The sequence below is a fragment of the Chiloscyllium plagiosum genome, chromosome 12 (assembly GCF_004010195.1).
Source record: "Chiloscyllium plagiosum isolate BGI_BamShark_2017 chromosome 12, ASM401019v2, whole genome shotgun sequence".
NCBI classification, from domain to species: Eukaryota; Metazoa; Chordata; class Chondrichthyes; order Orectolobiformes; family Hemiscylliidae; genus Chiloscyllium; species Chiloscyllium plagiosum.
In genome coordinates this window covers 17904851-17926541 of record NC_057721.1, presented here as the reverse complement: position 1 = coordinate 17926541, position 21691 = coordinate 17904851, and the positions used below count along the sequence as shown (strand labels likewise).

Below are 21691 nucleotides of genomic sequence, written 5' to 3'. Positions count from 1 at the left end.
GGCTTAGAATTGTAACTAGCTGTTGTTTGATGTTCACTTTTGGTGTTAAAGAATAAAATTGATATTTTTCTTTAAATCGTGGAATTAGGGAGTTCTCTGTCACTCATACTTTAACAGATTATGGGGCAAGGTGAGCTTTTCTGGGTGTTTGGTTTGATTAACAGAGGGGTTCACTGCCGTGTTATAACATGTATCACAGATCCACGTCAGACCTCCAGGAGTGAATGAATAGTGAAAGGTGGAATACGCATTTAAGTAGAGCTCAAAATCCTCAATGATACTTGCTTGCTTTTAATCAATTGACATCTTCGAGGAAAGAATTTTAGATCAAGCGCTATCTCCCAAGTTGCAGTACATCCTTCATCATGAATAGGTGCAGACAATTTAAGCAAAAGTCAATTTCATTACAATCTTCAAGGCAGCCAGTCCTAAGTGTCAACTCCTTTATCAAGATGATGTTTTTAACTGAACAACCATGAACCTCGGATCTCATCTTGATTCATCTTAGACGCACTTTATTATCTACATTATCCAAGACAATTGCAGCACAGAATTTAAAGTAGGGTGCGTAAGCTAGAATATTTAGCTCAATGTAAAATCATACAAAAAATTAAAGGGAATAAATGGGATTTAGAAAGAGAGCGAATGGAGAATTAAAATAAAACAAGATTGCAAATTATGTAATGCATTTTATGACCATCAGGCATCCCAAAGCATTGTACAATTAATGGAATAATTTGGGTATAGACAGCAATCACAAACAGCAGTGTGATAATAGCCAGATCATCAGCTGTTATGGTGTAGATTAGGGATAAATATAGGTTAGGAAAATAGTGATAACTCCAGTGCTTTTTTTTGAGGTAGTACATTGGCATCTTTTAAGTTTACATTAGTTGGAAAACGGCGTCTTGGTTTAACATCTCATCCAAAAGACAGCATCCTTGATAGTGCAGCCTTCTTAATTGTTCACTTTCTGGAGGAGAGATTAATTGGCAGTCGTTAACAATTATCACAATGTAAAAAGATACTCATGCTTATTTAGTAGCCTCAAATATCATTGGTTGGTTTAATTCCTATCTCTTACACAAATAGAACAACTTCATGAGGTTTAATGTGAGTCAATGGTGAGATGGTGAAACAGACTGAAGAGTGATGCAATTACCTCAGACAGCAACTGAGGAATTTGGCTGTTTAGCCACACATGTATCCTTTGTTTGATAATAATGTACCATACATACAGAAAATTTGTGAATGCCATTCGCCTCACTGTGATGTTCACAGCAAAATCTGCCCGCAAGTTGTTCCTGAATCATGGAATCTGATGATATACAACATGGAAGATCTAATACATCATAGACGTGATTGAGCAGGTGACTTATTACAAAACGCAACATTGTGAAACACGTCCTGCTGACAGGTAATGGAAGATCTGCTCCCAAGTTTTTGGAACATGCATTCTTTTCGGATGGATTTATGGTTTGATTATTTGACTATTTGGTCAAAACAGAGTTTTTCATCGAAACCAAATTAATGCATCCTCTTAAAAGATATACGCAAGACAGATTTGAAGTTAACAACAATTTCTCACTTTCATAAATGGAATTTGACTTCATTTTCATGGGTTAAAGCACTTTGACAATGTTATTGAAGATTGGGTGTTGGAGGGTGGGAGAGTAGGTGTCAGGAAGATGGATAAGCAGTAAAGTAAAGCTGTCCACCTTGTTAATTAAGCAACTTGAGGTATTTGGGGAGCTCATTAAATCCTTAGCTGCTGACCCCTTGAGATTTTCCTGGGGGTGGGCACCCATTAGGAGCTCTCCTAAGGCTGACCAGCTGTGAGCTGGGGAGAGCAAGGTGACAGAACTGAAACTATTTAATATAATGTGAGAAAGTGAAAACTTGGCCTAAGAAAATCTGAGCTGTAATGACATGTTATGAACAAACTTGTGTCCCAACATATTATGCAACCTAGCTCTTTGAAGCTGGTGATTTTATTTTAAGGCCTTAGAAAAATGGTTGCCAAAGCATCAGCTGCCCATTCAGACCACTGTGGCTCAGTTGAGCATCTATCTCTGTTGTTACCCTCCTCCCCCGTAGCCTGTCATTAGTGCATTATGACCTGCTGGTTTGCAACTGGGAATTGATGATGCATCCCCACCCCTCCTTCCCTGCGCTCCGAATTCCTGCCTTCAATAGGAAACACCATCCTACTGTGTCAGTTTCTGTATGTTTACCAACGTAACCTGGATCTACCTCACTACCGCCTTTCATTCCAACCTCTCTGGTGGGATTGCAGAATGCACAGTTTGGAGTCTCTTCCTTCTCTGAATCAAGAGCGGGGTACGTGGAAAAGAGAGTGTCTCGGACAGCACTGGGCTTACAAGGGTGGTGACAGAAAAGCTGACTTTTCTCTCTACCTCCATTAGTCAAAAAGTGAGCTCCAGATTCAAATCATTTGACAGAGCATGCAAAACGTTACAGATTACTGTTTGCCTCCCATCTTGTCCCACTCTCCAGCTTTCCCCACCCTGCCTTATTTTGGAGTCACACTTTCTTTTCTAAAAGTGAAGCAAAGTGGGAAAAAGTTTAGGAAGTATCACTCTATTTTGTCATATTGCTAACATTACTTAATATCACATTGCTAATTTCTGGATTCACAGAAATTTTCTCTGTTTAACTGTTGGAAAATCACTGCCATCATCATCATCAGTCCTCACCACAATCGCTGTTTGCTAGCTATTAACTCCTATCTTCTTTATGCTGGAGACTGGACCAGACCATTTGCTACCTGTGTGTCATACTTATCCCTGAGATGAATATTTGCCCACATTTGGTTCATCACCAAGGCACAACCATGTAAATGGTGATAATGATTCCACTTACAACCCTTATCACTTCTCTTTTGAAATAATGCTGTACTTGCAATAGTGCTTATGCTACTCTCCGAAAGTTCACACCACCTCTACATACCAAACTAAAAGGTCTGATTGAAGCTTACAGAATACTGACCAGCCTGGACAGAGTGGATGTTGGGAAGATGTTTCCTTTGGTAGGAGAGAGTAGGACCCGAGGGCACAGCCTTAGAGTAAAGCGGAGATCTTTTAGAGTGGAGATAAGGAGAAACTCCTTCAGCCACAGAGTGGTGAATCTATGGGATTCATTGTTACAGAAGGCTGCAGGGGCCAGGTTATTGAGTATATTTAAAACAGAGATAGATAAGTTCTTGATTGCCAGGGGGATCAGAGGTTATGGGGAGAAAGCAGGAAAATGGGGTTGAGAAACCTATCCGCCATGATTGAATGGTGGACCAGACTCAATGGGCCAAATGGTCTAAATTCTGCTTCTGTGTCTTATGGTTTTATGGTCTAAGATGTAAAAGTATTTTTTTTTTCTTAAGAAGACATGGCTAATTTGTTTTGACTCCATCAGGCAGTTATCATTATAATCTGTCATTCAGAACAGTGTTATTTGTTTCGCAAAGCAACATAGATTTAACACAGGCACAAAATCAATGCTAGCTTTGAACAGAAATTCCAAACCTTTGTTTTTTGTTGGTAAACTAACCAATTATAACCAATACCAATGAGTCAAACTGGCAATTGTATTTGAGAGGACTGGACTGACCGCTTACTGTGATTTGGGCAGCTGACTGACTTTATTAAATCAGTAATATATCATCCAGGTTGAGAACAAGAGACAAAATAGGCCAATAATTCATGGTTAAATGATACCTTACTTGACTTTTCAGATGTTTGCAGATTGTTGAAGGGGAAAGGGAAATGGAGAATTCTACCATGTTGAGGTGTGAGGAAAGAATGAGTTAAAATTATTTGCTTCAGAAATGTATGTTGATTTTTTGTCATTGAATATGTCAGTAATACTTAATTTCACTTTTCACCTCCAGCATTCAGTACTTTGTCTGAAGAGTCCAGGTACACACAATGCGCAAAGAAAGCACTCAGTATTTTGGCAATCTCAATTAAGTTGACAGATTGTAGAATTACAGTGGATTTGATCTTTGTTAATGTGGCTGATTGAAAGCTACTTATTAAGAAAAAGGTTTTCATATGTTATTGGAAGTTAGAAGCCTTTGTATAACTCATTTCACCAACTTACAAAACCTTCTTTTTCTAGTTGTTCTAGAGCTGTATGTCATCTGTAGAGAAAATGTCCAACAATTAGTTCCTAAAGTTTGAGGTCAGTAATAATGCAGTCTGGACCACTTTACTAAGAAGTGTTGGAGTCATAAATATCTACAGCAGAGAAAAAAGGCTCTTCAGACCTTTGAGTCTGTGCCAGAAAAAGAAAAACAACCACCTAACAATTCTAATCTCATTTTGCAATTGGCCCAGAGACTTGTATGGTTTGCCATCACAAGTGCACCTCTAAATGCTAGTTAAGTGTGGTGAGGGTTCCTGCCTTCAAGGCAGTGAGTTCCAGATTCCCACCACCCTCTGGCTGGAAAGATTTCTCCTCACATCTCCTCTAAACCTTCTGCCCCTTAACTTAAATCTATACCATCTTGGTCTTCTGTCAAAAAGTCTGTTCTTGTTTATCCTCTCAATGACCCTCACTATTTTATACACTGTAATTGTGTCCACCCACAATCTCCTCTGTTCCATGGGAAAAAAATCTTCAGGTTGTCCAATCTTGCTACACAACTGATCCTCCCCACTCCAGGTAACATCCTGGTAAATCTATGCAACCTCTCCAGTGTTATCAGATCCTTTCTAGAATGTGGATTCCAGAAATGGACACAATACATTAATTGTGACTTAAACAATGTTTTATTACAGTTCCAGAATAAACTCTGATATTAAACTCTATGCATTGACTAATAAAAGCAAGGATCCATATACTGCCTTAACCATTTTATTGACTGTAGTCCTATCTTAAGGGACCAGTGTACCTGCACACCATGGTTTCTCTGATCCACAATCCTTTCCAGTGTCCTACCATTCATCATGCACTCCTGTGCTTTGTGTGTCTTGCCCAAGTGCATCATCTCCAAATTTAACTCAATTGAATTCCATTTGCCACTGATCAATCCACCTGACTGGCCCATTGAAATGCTCCTGTAATCTAAGGCTATCCTCCTCACTGTTTACCATTCCACCAATTTGCGTGTCATCTCTGAACTTACTGATCAATCTTCCTACAGTAAAGTCTAAGTCATTTATAATAACCATAAACAGCAAGGGCCACAACCCTGATCCTGCGGGTTCCTGCTGGACATAGACCTCCAGTCAGAGAAACGATCTTCAACCATCACCCTCTGCTTGTAAATAGTCAAGTCAATTGTGTTGATCAATTTGCCAAATTGTTTTGGATCTCATGGGATCTTACCTTTGCTTTCAGTCTCTCATGAGGGATTTTGTCAAAAGTTAGGCTGAAATCTGACATCAAAAGCATTATACTCATTAACACACCTCGTAATCTCTTCAAAAAATTCAATCAAGTTGGTCAGACATGATCTCCCTTTAATAAAATGATACTGACTGTTCTTGATTGATTTCTGCCTGTTCAAATTACTTACAGTGTGGAAACAGGCCCTTCGGCCCAACAAATCCACACCAATCCTCCAAAGAGCAACCTACCCAGATCCATTCCCCTACATTTACCCCCTTCACCTAACAGTACGGGCAATTTAGCATGGCCAATTCACCTCACCTGCACATCTTCGTGATTGTGGGAGGAAACCAGAGGAAACCCATGCAGACACGTTGAGAATTTGCAAACTCCACACAGACAGGTGCCCAAGGTGGGAATTGAACCCGGGTCCCTGGCACTGAGGCAGCAGTGCTAACCACTGAGCCACCATGCCGCCCCTGTCACTCAGAATTGTATTTCTGGTGCTGGAGGTTTATCTATTTTTAAGTCTGCCAGATAATTCAAAACATCCTCTCATTTTGCTAAGTTCTTCAATTGTTCCACAGAGCTTCTTCTTGATTTTTATACACACACTGTCCCTCTCTGTAGTGAATAACACCACAGTAGACAATTGGAATCCCACCTACTTGGATGCATTCTATTAGATTTGCACATTGTGCAGGATTCCTAATTGATCTTCTCAAGAAGGAACAGAAGGGCTTAGTGAGGAGATAAGGCATAGATTTGCATTTATTGCTGGTCCCTAGTCGGCCTTAAGGTGATGGTGAGCTGCAGTTCATGTGCTGTCCATTAAATTTCATTTCTACGTTGAGACATTGCAGCAATTGATACAACTGAGTGGCTTGCTAGGCCATTTTAGAGGGCAGTTAAGATTCAGCCCCATTGCTGTGTGTCTGGAGTCACAAGTATGCCAGATCAGTTGAGGAAGGCAGATTTCCTTCGCTGAAGGGCATTAGTGAACCTTGTAGGCTTTTCCGACAATCAACATTAGTTTTGTGATCATTAGTAGTTTCTTAATTTTAGATTATCTGTTATTGAATTGAAATGCCACCATTTGCCGTGGCAGGATTCAAACCTCGGGTCCCATAATATTAGCTGAGTTTCTGGATTAATAGTCTAGCAATAATTTCACTAGGCCATCACCTCCCCTCAAGCCTCAATTGTTTTGAGTTTGACTTTTGTTATAAGCAATCATGTGCAAAGTAAAGTTTAAAGTCAGTTATAATGTGACAACAGAGTAGGTAATTTATCTCCTTATAACCAAAAGTTTGTGATTGACTCAAAAAACTTTTTTTTGAGAATGTTAAACAAAGCTTCTAATTAACTCATACAGTCACCTCCCACTGCTCAATCTGAGAAGAAAGCCTGTCACTTGAGGGTGGAGACATTTTTGACTAAGATCTGCTTGCCTGGTTGTTTATCCGCTTCCCTTTGGCATGTGTCTTCTGTCTCCCCTCTGGAGCATTATCTGTCTTTTCTATTGACTATTCCTGTGTGGAACCTTTTCAGAGGTTTACAAACAGAATGCAGAATTTGAGAGCTCATCTCAGTGCCTTCTAGAAGCGGATTGGTTTGTTGGGTATAATTGTCCATTGGTTGCTTTTGCGTATTCCATTGGTTTAGGCAGATGACAATATTTTCTGTTACAGTCCTAATTGTCTATCTTTGATCAATTTGCTACCATTAACTGTTCTATTTAAATTAAAATTGTTCTATATAATTCAGCAATATCACTGTGATGAACAATTAACAAGTATTGTGCCCATTCGGTTTCCACATATCATACATTGCTTTGAAATCTCAGTCAATCCGTTAGCCTTTCCATTACAAGAATCTTTAAGATTAAGACAGCTATCAGCATTTGGAACTGATTTTGTTTGTCTCTGTTTAGTTTGTCCAGATGTGTGTAGATAAAAGTGGGGAGAAAATTATAATGATTATCTAGCAAGGGAATTTGTGTGTTGAAATTCAATATTTTCCCAAATGCATCTAAATGTTTGTGGAACAAAAGTTAACATAATATAATATGCAAAACAAGTAGTGATAGTCGAATGATCTGGTTGCGCAAAAAACCACCAATGCTAAATTTGATTTCTCTAATGTGGGTTTTTGTTTTGATATTGTTTTCTCTAATATTATATTCCTGATGGAGACTGTCAATTTAGACACTATCTAGATTGAACTGTTCCAAACCTGTAAAGCAGAGCTGAACAGAGAATTTCTTCAGAGCTGCTTGCATTGGGCTGCTTTTTACTGCTGTGTCAGTATTTTCCCAAACAAACTGGCAAAGTTTCGGTACTAACAAAGCAAGACGATTGGACCTGTATTTCCTGGCGTTTAGAAGGATTAGAGGGCAATCTCATTGATGATGAAATTCCTGGTCACGACCCATTCACAAAACTTTATCGGAGGCATAAAATGCATTTGGGATGAACTAAGTCTGTACCTACAGTGCAGTGCCGATTCTAGTAAATTTTCAGCCCATTTTAAAACATGTTTGACTTTAATTTCCAGTTCAATGGAAAGTGGTGGATGCTAATTTTGAAGGGTGACATCCTCTGTATGTTATGAGCAGGTGCAATGATGGGTCCCTTACTTTGTAGACATGTCGTTGCTCCTCTGCTGTCCTTTCACAGCCCACTTTTAATCTTTTTCCAGCAATTAATTGAGGTCTGTGCTGACAGGACATTGGGCCTGGAGTGGATGTTTTTTTATCGGGTGCAGTGTGTGAGCAACTGTGTGGCTTCCAAGTCCAGTGGAAGCAATGGAGATTGAAGAGTTCTTCCAGTACATAACTGCTCTCTGCATGCTGGGAAAAGATTTGAACAAAATGGAAAGCTCTGGTGGTGCAGTGGTAGTGTCCCTAACCATAAGCATAAGTCACACCTACTCGCCAGTTGTGCCAACTGACCTTATTTCCAATTTTGTGTCTTTTCCCAAGTTTACATGGCATGCAAATTTGAAGTGGAAGTTAGCTATTTGGCCCCTCAACCCTGCTCTGTCATTTAATAAGATCATGGTTGGTCTGGCTGTGGCATAAACTGTACATTCCAGACTCTGCCAGATAACCTTTGAATTTGTATTCCATTTCATTTAAATGTATTTTCTAATAAATCTTTTCGGAATGTTACGATACAATTGGATTGTTGGTGTAACTTGAAGATGAATTATTCGACGTGAGATCCCTCAACATGTTGAATCATGTTGGAGAAGTTAGTAAAACCATAACAATGAATGTTAAGATGTAAATTCCCAACTTTGAGCATCAACCAGGTAGAACAGTCCCAAATAGAATTAACTTTATTGTCTCAGGTATTCAAATGAGTACAGTGAAAAGTTTATAATTCACCACTCACAGCACCATCTTAGGTACAAAGGTACCAAGGTAAAGCTTCTTCAGCTATAAGCTCTTCAGAAAATAGAGAACTGAAAAGTCCAACATTGCAGAAAACCAAGTTCAGAACAGCAGTCTTCCAACCCAGACCATGCTGGCACCTAGCCTCTAGTTTGCACTGGGCCTTGGCTTCGGACAGCACTGGGCTTCAACACAAGGTGACCACTGAGGCCATGCCAGAGACCACCGGGCCAGCAGGCTGCCACAGGGGGGCGCTACGCAATGTGTACATTCAGGATTGGTTCCTGTGACATTGCAGTGAAACCTTTCTCCTAATACAGAGCCATCCAACTGAGACCTTACCTCCACAAAACATAACAATAAGGCATTCCCTGATAAACTTGACTTTCTACTGAATACCATGACAGTAATATGACTATTCTGATGGAAAGTCACTAAAACCAGCATGATAGGGAATTCTCTGTCCATTTCAATGGTGACAAGACTGTGACGAACTTCATGGTATAGCTTCAATGAAAGGTAAGCAGGAACAGTAGGGAAATACAATATGTGACCATCTCTGCCATGACCCTGAAGCGAGAGTGGGAGGTTGGGGGAGAACCACAGAAATCGAGTCCCAATGTTAGCATCTTCTTATTTAACCACTCCTAACAAAGAGGAGAGAGAGGAGTTTCTGAACGCTTAGCCAGCACAAAGTACCAACTATAACATTTGGATAATTTATATTTGGGGATTTAAAAAGTCTTCTCAACTGTGCTTGGATGCATGTCTCAGTAAGGAGTTTTAATATTGATCGGTTGAACAATATCTTTACGTGATATTTTGCACCAGTTTGCAAATTCTGGAATCCCCTTCAAAGGGTTCAGAAGGTCCTCTGGTGATTCATTCACCCAGCCACCTCAAATTCTGATGGAAATGTGTGTGGGTAGCTTCAAGTGTAATGAACACTGAGCTTCATTCCTTTTCCACCCACTCTAAAATCTAGGCCAATATATTAGTAGTCTGTTGTCAAGATATCATGATGTATCACATCAGATGGGTCTCTCAAAAATTAGGATAGTATTAAGGATCAAAATATAATATCAGGTTCTTCAATTCCTTAATGATATATGTCACACAGTATGCTGTGGAAAATTTAACTCTCAACCATCCATTAAGTTATTTAATGAGATAACAGAGCGAGCTGATGAAGGAAATGTGTTTGATGTGGTGTTCTTGAATGTCCCAAAGGTATCAGATAAAATGCCACCTAATAGGCTTAGCTTGTCCATTCAACAAAAAAGAAAGTGATAGCGTTGGTATAAAGTTGACTGAACAGAAAAGAAATAGTAGAAGTGAATTCAGATTAAGTGAAGATAATTTATGGGTTTCCTCAGGGGTTAGTACTAGAATACTTGCTTCCTTTTATCTATGTAAGTGATCTAAATTTTTGCATTTAGATTAGTTTCAAAATGTGTAGTTGATATATAACTGAAAGTATTATGAGCTGTGAGGATGGTTGGATATAGCTCAGGAGGACAGAGGCTAGTGGGAATGAGTGAGTAATTGGCAGGTGAAATCTAATATACAGAAGTGAAGGCGTCAAGTGCAGAAAACATTTATGCAATTGTCACAAAGCTAGTCCCTTTCTTTACGAAAAGTTGTTCCTTGGCTCAGGGATGTTCTGTCCTTGATTTTTTTTCAGAGGGGTAATAAACCAGACCGGGCTTCAATCAGTCTGGTTTGGTATAGAGATGACAAAGGATTTTGAGAGGCCTTTTGTTTATATGTAAACAGATGAGACTTCACTCCAAAGTGGTCATGTTTTAGATGTGACCTGTATAAAGGAAGGGGAGTGGTCAGCTCTCTAGCTGAGCAGTTTAGTTCAGTTTTGAACTGGTGAGGAGTTCAACAGTGAGCTGTGTGGAAACTCTATCTCTCTCTCTCTCTTTCTCTGCCCTTCAACTTCAATCTGTAAGCATGTGTTCCATTCATACTGCTTTTTAAAGGGTGTTTGCATATTGGGACTGTTGTGTATATTCGGAACAGCAAATTTAAGACGGGTTTGGATAGACTGAGTTCTATTGGGTTTCTTTATTCTGTTCTTTGTGCTTCATTGTGTAATTTTGTGAATAATTTTTTGTCTGTTTTGTCTAGTAGTCAACCTAGCTATCTTACTCCGGGTAATTTTCACTGTACACTGACCAAAACAAATTGCAAAGTTATAGTCTGGGCTGCCTGCTTAAGAATGTTTTGAGTGGTCTGACCTAGTCCATAACGCAATTGATTTGAAAGATGAGAAACATGTGTAGATTCGAAAAGCTGGTGTTTTACTCCCTAGAAAGAAAAGGATTGGAAGACATTTGATAGCGATGTTCAAAATTATGATCGAGGCAATAGATACAAGGAAATTGGTTCCTTCAGTAAATGGTTTGCAGCAATGGGTACAGATTTTAAGTCACCAGCAAAAGAACCAAAGATGACTAAAAATATCTTGTTGCTTGTAAAACATTTTGTGACAGCTGGATTTGTGGAAGGCTTTATATACGTGCGGACTCTCTCATTTTTACATTGCCACCAACTGTAATATTGCTCCCAACAACAATAACATTTTACTCTATGAATTGTATGTGAAGATTCATAACGAGCTTATTTCTTTACTGAGGTAGGCAGTGTTTTTTTTTGGTGGTTGGCCTAGAACCAATAGGCTATTTATTGCAACATTTTGTCTTAATATCCAAATCAGTTCATTTGTCACAATAAATGACTCAGCTTTGTTACAGTATGTTCATTTTTCCTATAAGGCTAAGAGACAATCGCAGACAGTGTGGTTTTTTCCAGTTTTGTTTAATGTCTAAGTCCTTAGGAGAAAATTATTAATCAAATGCTGCTGCTCTTTACACTCTTGTTTAGGCAGCAAGAAATTCATTTAAAGTTTATGGCCGACAAGTGAGCAAAACAAACAGAATCGTTTCAAATGTGGTCATTACATAAGAATTAAGATCATGGAGTAACATCATTATTTCATTTCTTAATTAGCCTTTTATAAGTCTGTTACCTTGTAAAATTGAAATATTCGCTATATAGTCTTCAAACACTAAATATCTGTGTGTCAGCCCAATCTCTGCATGTTACTAGTGTCTTATGACACACAACAATGAAACGGTATGTTTTATGAACTGTTAATTTACTAAGGGAGTCATTTATAGTGCATTAGTAATCTACAGCACAGCCAAACTAATATATCTTTTATCCGCTTGCCTGTGGATAGGGCTATTGATCTTATAGCTGTCTACAAGGGCTCTGAAAACAAAGTTTGCATTGTGACTGGAAAAGCTTGCCAAGGGGCCTGGATCTTTATCCCTCAGTAACCATCCCTCCTCCCCTCCTTGCCCCCACCCCCACATTCCCTGGGCATGACTGTCCAGTTTTTGCCATTTTCTTTATTGTGGAAATGACAATATGGTACCAGCAAAACACTTAGATGTTGCACTGGCTTCTGTTCCTTAGATATACATTTCTGCATTTATTGAAAGCAGTATGACTGACTCATAGGCACTAGAATGTACTCGAATAAAACAGCACTTCACAAGAGGTAGAAATACAATGGCTTTACTTTTATTTTTTACATAAGGTTGTTTTTTTTCCACTTGACAAAATTCCTGCCTGCAAGAGTGAAAGAACATGTTATGGTGATGTTACAGATTTACAAAATTGGCCTAAGGGCATTAATATCCTGTGGGCATTATTGTGTTGTTTCTGCAGATCAGTATGTCAAGTGTACCTTTTTAAAAGAACATGCTTATGAAATTGTTACAGTATCATTGAATGTAACCTGAGGGAATAAACGTTCCAGACTTTATCTTACCTCAGGTCATTTGTGGCCGTATGCCCCAGGAAGTGTAGGGAATGTTGACGTTACTGAACATTGAACCAAGGTGTCACAGATGTTGGAGGACAACCCATGTTCCTCCCAAGCCCACCACACAGATCCATATCACATGCAAATCTTAACGTGGTAAAACTGATGACTGACTTGGTGAAACAAAATACACTGACTGACAGGTGCAGAGGAACAGGCCATGGCGAGAGGATAAGAAAGTAAGAGTGAAGTTAGATAGTTCCATTAAACAAAAAAAAATTGCTTTTGAGAATTTATGAATTGGAGCAAAGAGTACAAGGCAATATTTTGACTATGATTAGGGTATGCTATTCATGTTGGTACATCCCATTGGAGAAAGGAAAGCTAAAGTGCAGAGCAGATCTGCGAGATTGATGACAAATCCTAGATATGAGGAGAGATTTGAGAACCTGAAGCTATATCCACAGAACAGAGAGGGTTACAAAAGATTTAATAGACCTTTTTGCTAACTTTATGAAGGATTTTGTCACGTTGTAAAAGAAAAGACAATTTTGCTTAGTTCCTTTCTCACTGAAGATGAGTCATCATTTTAAAATAGTCACTGAGGAGAAAGAGAGTGGGAGAAATTTCTTTTATGTCAGGAATTATTAGAATACTGGAAGATTCTCTACCAGCTGAAGAAACCATTACATTTTAAATTGACTGGTCGATGAATATAGAGGCACATGACAACAGATCAAGAGCTGGTCAATGGGATTAGTTTTGGATTATGCCAGCAAAAAGCTAACTCAGGCACAATGGATAAATTACTTCTTTCTTTGAAGTGAATTTCTATGGCTTTTCAAGATTTAATTGGTTGTGCTCAAGTTTGTGATATTTTCCCTGAGGACCACACTTGCTATCTCATTATTTGCACTTCTATCAGTAAATGGTATACGGGAAGGGTTATTTCAAGCAATTCACTGCCATCAATTCTCCAATACAATATCTCCAGTCAAGATGTGAGAGGAAATGGTTGCAGACAGCAATTAGGGTATGGAATGCATTACCTGGAAATGTGTTGGACAAGGCTCAATTGAGGCATTTAAGAGTGTATTGGATGATTATCTGCATGGAATTAGTGAGCAAGGTAATGGAGGAAATGTAGGAGATTGGCACGAAGTAATGATGCTCATTCGAGGTGCCAATGCAGGCAGGATGGGCCAAATGGCCTCCTGTGGTTTAGCGATTCTGTAATCTCCAAAAGAGACATGGTTCTTGGGTAACAAAGACTTTATTGCAAATAAAAACAAGTACTACTACTTAATTACTAAGATCTTAGGCAGCTGATGCATATACAAATTCTCCCTCTGAAAGCTTGAGTAAAATTCCTTGTCTCCACTCACAGGCTGGGTGAGATATCAACAGAATGGCTGTAACCAATGTAACACAACATTAACCACTTCAGAACCTCTACTTTATTCAGCATCTCTCTACAAGCTTTTCCAAATAGTTAATCCTTTATAAAAGCATGCACATAATTACATTACATTTAGCATTCCCCATATCCCATCCAAATCTGTGAATTGACAAATGCAGCTGGTCTGGTCATTTCATGCTTTTCACTGACTGCATTCTCTTCACTGAGAACAATGGTATATCTCTTGCTTGAGGACTGTTTACTTTAATTCTGATCTGTGGATCATTTCTCCACTGGGGGATCTTTTATCTCTAAATATCCTTTTTGGAGGTGTTGATCTTTGCTGATGTTATTGGTCCATTATCCTATCTGGAAGACTTTAATCTGCCGAATTTTTTTCTGGTTGATAACTTCTATAAAGTGTTTTTTTTTCCTTGTCGTATCTTGGATTTCTGGACCTGGCAATCACTTTTTAATTGGAAATTGGAATCTCTTTCTCGTCATATCATGGAGGCTTCGACCAGGCAGCTTGTTCATCTTGACGACTTCCTGGTCTGGCTTCTGTGAAGTCATAGGTAGTTTTGAATGTCTTTCAGTTGCCCACTGTGATTGATTCACTTGTATAATTTTTCAGACTCTTAGTCATGTTCCTGCAAGATTGTTGCTTTCACAGTGCTATCTCTGTCACTGTCACTGACTGTTCTGTTTTAGAAGCTAGAGAATTGAACATTTCCACCAGTCCTGTGAAGACTCTGGCATCTTTTATGTTGACAATGTTGAACAGCTCCTTTAATGTCAATGTAAGTGGTCTCACTGAATTGTTTTGTCAGCTGGGATTTTACCATGAGTCTGGGAAATGCATTGAAGTATTCTGCTGGTTGAACTTTGGTTGCTCAACAGTGGTTTGTTCCTGTTTGGGCAGCTATTCACTTCTGCACCATTTGTTCTCTTATTAATCTCCTCCAACTCTTAGAGTCATAGAGATGTACAGGATGGAAACAGACCCTTCGGTCCAACTTGTTCACGCTGACCAGATATCCCAACCTAATCTAGTCCCACTTGCGAGCACCTGACTCATATCCCTCCAAACCCTTCTTATTCATATACCCATCCAGATGCATTTTAAATTGTCACAATTGTACCAGCCTTTTAAATGTTGCAATTGTACCAGCCTCTGTTGAAGTTGAGGTTGAGACATGCATTCAGGCTTTGCGATGAAGTTGGTTGATTGGAAACAATGCACACAATTTCAACTCTCCTATGTTCATTGAAGTATAATGGAATGTCTCTCATTCTTATGCTTTTAATAGCTATCCCATCTGTGCAATGTAGTCTTATCCCTGCAAAGGTTAACTTCTGCATCTTCAATCACATAAACTAGTCCGATAAGACAGTAACACTTGTTTCTGTATCAACACAAAACCAACAGAGTATTCATTAGACAGTTCTGTCATTTCTGCTCATTTGGATTAACTAGTTCCCCAAGGAATGTCTCGGGGACCTTTTCTGCTGGCAAATAGAATTTCATGAAATGCCAGTACCTTTTCTAATGGTGGTCCGTGTTCTACACTGTTGTCATCTTCATGTGTGTGGCCATTGTTACTCCCAGTGTTCTGAAACTGTGCCTTACATCTTCTGGAAGTGACTTAAAGTTCTGAAAATGTAACATTCCTTTTTGATGGTTGGATATTGTTCTTAAGAGCACTTATCCCAGGATACTGTTTTTCAGCATCAGGTGTTTGGCCTGCTCTCTCTGTAGTCTTGTCTGTCTAGAGTGTCCATACTTTAAAATGTCTGTCAACTCGGTTGCCTTCTTAAGATAGTTTTGGTTTTCTCCACTCATGGTCTGCCTGTGAATCTTTCTGGCTATATTATAAAACAAAGAAAGGCAGATTTTTGAGATCTGAAACAAAGAAATTGCTGAATAAAATCAGCAAGTCTGGCACTATCTGTGAAGAGAAAGCAAACATTTTGAGTTCTGCAAGCTTTCTTCAGAATCTTTCTTGTTTTGACTTCCAACCTGATATGTATAGCTTTCAAAATTAACTCTTTCCAGACTGCAAGAAAACTGACAAAATTTCATCAAGAACTTTGTCCCTGACGAATTCTGATTTTAGAGCCCCATATTGTCAACTTTTCACAAATCTACAGAGGTATAAATTAAATGTTTACCAATCTCCTGGAAGGAGAACTCTTCTGTTAAAATCTGCTTGTTCTCGAATCTCATTTTTCTGAAAATAAAGCTTTTTTTAAAGGACATCATCAAAAATGTCTATAGTATCATTGATATTTTGTTTGTTAATAAAATCAATTTGATACACTGCACATAATAGCATGTTAACTTGCTCTGTGTCTAATTTTGAGGCAATGCTGTATCTTAACAATTGACACCACCATGAAATCAAATCATGTGTTCTGTATCACCCTTATCTGACATTATATCTCCTAGAAACTTCTCTCTACATTTCTTGTCAACATACTGATTAACCTGTATCATTTCAGTATTGCTTTAAATTTACTGTTCTTTAAGGTTGGTGAATACAAAAATATAATGTTGCTATAAATTGAATGACAAGAGCTTGTACCATAGCAATGTTGCAGTATTTTCTTTGCCAGTCTTTTAACTGTATTTCTGTAATGTTGCCATGAAAGTTTGAAGGGTATTATTGACTTCTGTATTAATCTAATGCCTTCAAGCTATTTACATCTGTTTCTTTATAATACTGTATCCCTTTGCTGCTCATTGACCTTTCCTGCCATTTTCAGTATTCTCCACCTTTTCTTACTTCTCAAAATGATGACTACACACCCCCTCTTCCACAATTTTCCTGCCTCTGTAGCCATGTTGGAATTTTCTCATCTACTTATCAGGTATAATGGATGTTTGCTGACCTTCATGGTCTAAAACACTAAGCATTTAATTCCACAATTTTTTGAATAAAGCTCTCTAACTGTGGTGTTTATAAATCTTCCCAACAAATTTCCAGCTTAATTACTCAGATGCATCCTTTTAAATCTTCAATTTTTCCTGACTTTTCTTCTGCTAGACGCGCTCACTTGATGTTTTAAAATTTGTTTGCTTTCAGTTTACGTAAATTCTAAAGCCTTCCCAATTTTGGAGCCCTGGTCTACATTTTATTTTTGAGCCCTTTCACTGTTCCTTTCAGCTGTGTCTCGTGGAGCTTAAAGTTGATGACGGTGATACTCACTGTGAGGGGTGAAAACTCTCACTTGCCTTCCCTTTGCTCCATTTTTTCATCAAAATATTTCATTCCCCTTCGGGCGTTTGACGTTACCTTCTGGAGCCTTCAGTTGTTCCTCACAGATCTTTCACGGTTAGCTTTTCTCTCTTTTCTCTGACTGACATTTCTGCCCAGTACTTGTTATCAGTTTCTGAATAAAATTTTAACTTTTGTGTGTGCTGAGTCTGTCTTTTTGTTGCTTTCATGCTATTGCTACCTCTCCCTTGCTTGGTAATTGTGCTTCAACCGCTAACTATCTATCATCTTGAAGTAATATTGTAATACGGTAATACAGTAATGTGCTCATTTGCTTCCATTTTTTTCTTTTCTTTTGGATCTTTGGCTGTCTCCTTGATGTAGCTTAAAATACCAGCTGTGTAGCATTTTCTCAGAATGTCACTCCTGCATTCTTGTGGTATTTGCCACCTCTACGCTCACATGATATTGGGTAAGGGTTGTCTGAGATAGTTTACTAACACCAATCCTCCTTTTGTCTTGGTGATTAGTAATAACTATTTTATGGTGGTGTATCCTACAAAACAGGAACTGTTCTTAGGCAGTAAGAAGGTTTTTATTGCACAATAGCAAGAAGTCCGACAACATTTGGTCAAGTCTAATCACTGGGACCTTAGCGATCTGCTCCCTCACTCCTGGAGTAGAATCCGTATCTCCATCCAAAGACTGTGTGGGACAGCAGTAGAATGGGTAGAGCTATGTACTATGAATATTAACACCTTTCAGAACTAGCACCTTAAACACAGACGTCAGGACTCGGTGTTTACTCTGGCAGCAATCTCCTGCTGGAACCAATCTGAGATCCTGTTCACACTTTTTTTGTTTATTTATTCACAGGATATGGGCATCACTGGCTGCGTCAGTATTTATTGACCATCCCTAATTATCCTTGAGAAGGTGATGGAGAACTGCCCTCTTGAACTGCTGCAAATCATTTGCTGTAGGTAAATCCATAAAACTGTGAATGAGGGAGTTCCAGGATTTTAACCCAGCAACACTGATGGGCAGCCAGATATTTCCAAGTCAGGATGCAGGTAGTGAAATTCACACATATTTGCATCCCTTGTCCTTATAGGTGGTCATGATTGTGGGTTTGGAAGATGCTGTTTAAGGAGCCAAAGTGAATTTCTGCAGTGTGTCTTGTAGATGAGGCACACTGATGCTGCTGATTGTTGGTGATGGAGGGAGTCGATGCTTGTGGATTTGTTAACAATCAAATGAGCTGCTTTATTCTGAATAATGTCAAGCTTCTTGAGTGTTGCTAGAAATGCACCCTGCCAAACAAACAACCTCCAACAGTGTGGTAGATCATTTGTGCTGTACTGAAATGTGATTAAGATGATGTACTGAGATTTCTGATGAAATGCCTGAAGCCATTATTATACATGGATCTGAACTAAGGAATGCCATAAGCACCACATGGGCTGGTTAGCCTAATTTCTACTCCTATGTCTTATGGTCACACTACGGACTTGCATGCAAAACAGCTTAGGATCTCAAAGGAGTGAGACCTAATATCTGATCTTTGCCAAAGTCTCTGTAACAATGTCTCTTCTGTCAATGTCATCTGTAACAAGATGCTCAAAGGCAATAAATGTATACCTTGTTAGCTGCAACTGATTCTTCTAGTTAAACCAGGAAGAGTTTTTCTCTATCACACTCGACCAAGCAGGCACTGGAGTTTCCTACACTTAGGGGATGGTGGCAGCATCATTTATCATGACCAGCAGCGAATACAGTGTAGTGAGCGAACAAACCCATATGACAACCATCACTTTCTAACTGCAACAGGGCTATCACGGATTCATGGTTGAGAACCAAGTAAAGGCTACGAAGAACATACCAATCAGGATATGACAAACCCTTTCAAAAATAAAATATCTGAAATTAGTAAGGTCCTTCAAATAATTTTCTAAGCTGAGTTATGAATGACTTTATATATGAATGATACTTCTGTATTGAGTAACTGGTGATCTCAAGATCATTATAGGATGGTCCAGTTGTTCTAATCAGGTGTTTTTTCCATTCATAAAATGTAGTGCTGACAATGCATGCGTTTATTGCCTTCAGCAAATTTCCCATTGTCTCCTAGAACTGCTATGGTGAATACAATCCCATTACACTGTTCAGTCAGGAGTATCAGAATTTTACCCAGTAACAATAAAAGAATGGCAATAAATTTTCAACGCAACATGAAGTGTGACTTTGAAGTGAACTTGCAGGCAACGTTGCTCCCGTGTTCTTGCTATCCTTGTCCTTCTAGGTGTCAGAGGTCATGAGTTGAAAAGTCCAACAATTGCTCTTCATAGTTTTTTACATTCAACCAGATGAGACATGAAATGCAAGTTCCCCTCTCGTGAATCATTTATTTAATTACCTCCAATAGTTAGATTAGCTACCAATTCAGGCAATTGAAAATGAATTATCATTCAGAGAGACTAGAATTGTCTATTCCACTCCAATTCATTCCAATATACATTTCCAAATTAAGCACCTTTGACCACAGTCACTTCCAGTACGATGGCGACAGAGTAGGACGCTCAAACTACAGCTCCTCCACGGCACCCATTCTATCCCTTTTTTTGTCACCTTCTGTCCTCCCTTCTCTTGGTGTCAGAAACCAGTCTCCAATTCCGGGCCTCCGAAGTAGGGTCAGCAGTCAGCAGGGACTCCAGTGACCAGTGGACCACTGCGGGAGTGTGCGTCAAGGCCCAATGCAGGAGTGGGGTGGCAGCCTGGTGTGGGAGCATGGCAGCAAAGGGATAGTGCAGGGGTGGGGTAGCAGCCTGGTACAGGAGTGGGGGTAGTGACCTGGTGTGGGAACATGGCAGCAGAGGCCTGGTGCAGGAGTGGGTGTAGCGGCCTGGTGCAGAAGTGGGAGTAGTGGCCTAGTGTGGGAGCATGGAAGCAGTGGCCTGGTGCAGGCGTGGGTTAGTAGCCTGGTGTGGGAGCATGGCAGCAGCGGCCTGGTGCAGGAGTGGGGGTAGCAGCCTGGTGCAGAAGGTGGGGGTAGCGGCCTGGTGCAGAAGTGGGACTAGTGGCCTAGTGTGGGAGCATGGAAGCAGTGGCCTGGTGCAGGAGTGGGGGTAGCGGCCTGGTGTGGGAACATGGCAGCAGCAGACTGGTGTGGGAGCAGGGATAGCGGCTTGGTATGGGAGCATGGCAGCAGAGGGATAGTGAAGGGGTGGGGTAGCAGCCTGGTACAGGAGTGGCCTGGTGTGGGAGCATGGCAGCTGCAGCCTGGTACAGGAGTGGGAGTAGCGGCCTGGTGCCGGAGTGGGTGTAGGCAGTGGTGGCAGCCAGCAGTCAAACCGTGTGGAGACCCCTTTGCTTTGGTCTGCTGCAGAGAGCCTTTTCAGAGAGACAATGATGTTGTCTTTTTAACTTTGCTGCTTGTATTTTGCTGCCTTATGATCATGCTGTGTATAGCTATAATGTAACTGTTTTTTTCTTCATTTCTCTATTGTGTAACTAAGGGTTGCATCTCAGTACATATATGGTGTTTGAAGTGGCAACATAGAAATTTTTCATTGTACTCATTTGAGTGCATGTGACAATAAAGGTAATTTGATTCATTCAATTAGACTCCGAAGTGAGGAATTTACTACTTTAGACATAATTTGTGTTATCACATGTTCGTTTTATTTTTAAGGGTGTCAAACTTCTAGTTTTACTCTCACAGAAACAGAAATTGCCGGAAAAACTCGATAGTTCTGTCAGCGTCTGTGGAGATAAAGCAGAGTTAAAGTTTTGCATTCAGTGACCATTCTGAAGATGCTGTTGGCGAGCCGAGATTTTCCAGGAATTCTGATTTTACTTCTGATTCTAGCAACCACAATTCTTTGATTTTTCTATCTTCAGTATTTTGAAAAAATATGAAGTGTTCACTATAGCAGGACACCTTTATTATGAGGAGTCAGTCATGGCTGGCCATTAACATTAATCCTGGTGAAAGATGTGAACTGGAGTAGAAGAATATGTTCATTATCAAGACCAAAAGAGAAAGAAACATTATGTTTTCAGAATAAAGAACAGAAAGTAAATTTGAACACAAATTGAACTTTTTAGAACAGTATTGATTTCAAATGAATTAGAAAACTGTGTTGCATCTCATATCATTGTCACCATTTATTACAGAATTGAAAAGGACTGTCTCTTCACTCAAGGTTGGTGAATCTGTGGAATGCTTTGATGACAGAGGGCTGAGTTATTCAAGAGTGAGCTGGAAATGTGTTGCTGGAAAAGCGCAGCAGGTCAGGCAGCATCCAGGGAACAGGAGAATCGACGTTTCGGGCATAAGCCCTTCTTCAGGAATGGGGAAAGTTTGTCCAGCAGGCTAAGATAAAAGGTAGGGAGGAGGGACTTGGGAGAGGGGCGTCGGAAATGTGATAGGTGGAAAGAGGTCAAAGTGAGGGTGATAGGTCAGACTGGGGTGGGGACGGAGAGGT

The 21691-nt window shown here is 39.7% G+C and overlaps 1 protein-coding gene and 1 long non-coding RNA gene across 6 annotated transcripts in view; both read left to right on the top strand.

The window, feature by feature from the left end:
- Positions 1–21691, top strand: part of frmpd4 (FERM and PDZ domain containing 4) — a 765355-nt gene that overhangs the window by 9811 nt on the left and 733853 nt on the right. The window lies entirely within an intron of this gene.
- Positions 1134–21691, top strand: part of LOC122555020 — a 27208-nt gene continuing 6650 nt past the window's right edge. The window contains exon 1 of the long non-coding RNA XR_006313135.1: positions 1134–1417. This is a non-coding gene — a long non-coding RNA (uncharacterized LOC122555020). The remainder of the gene's footprint in view (positions 1418–21691) is intronic.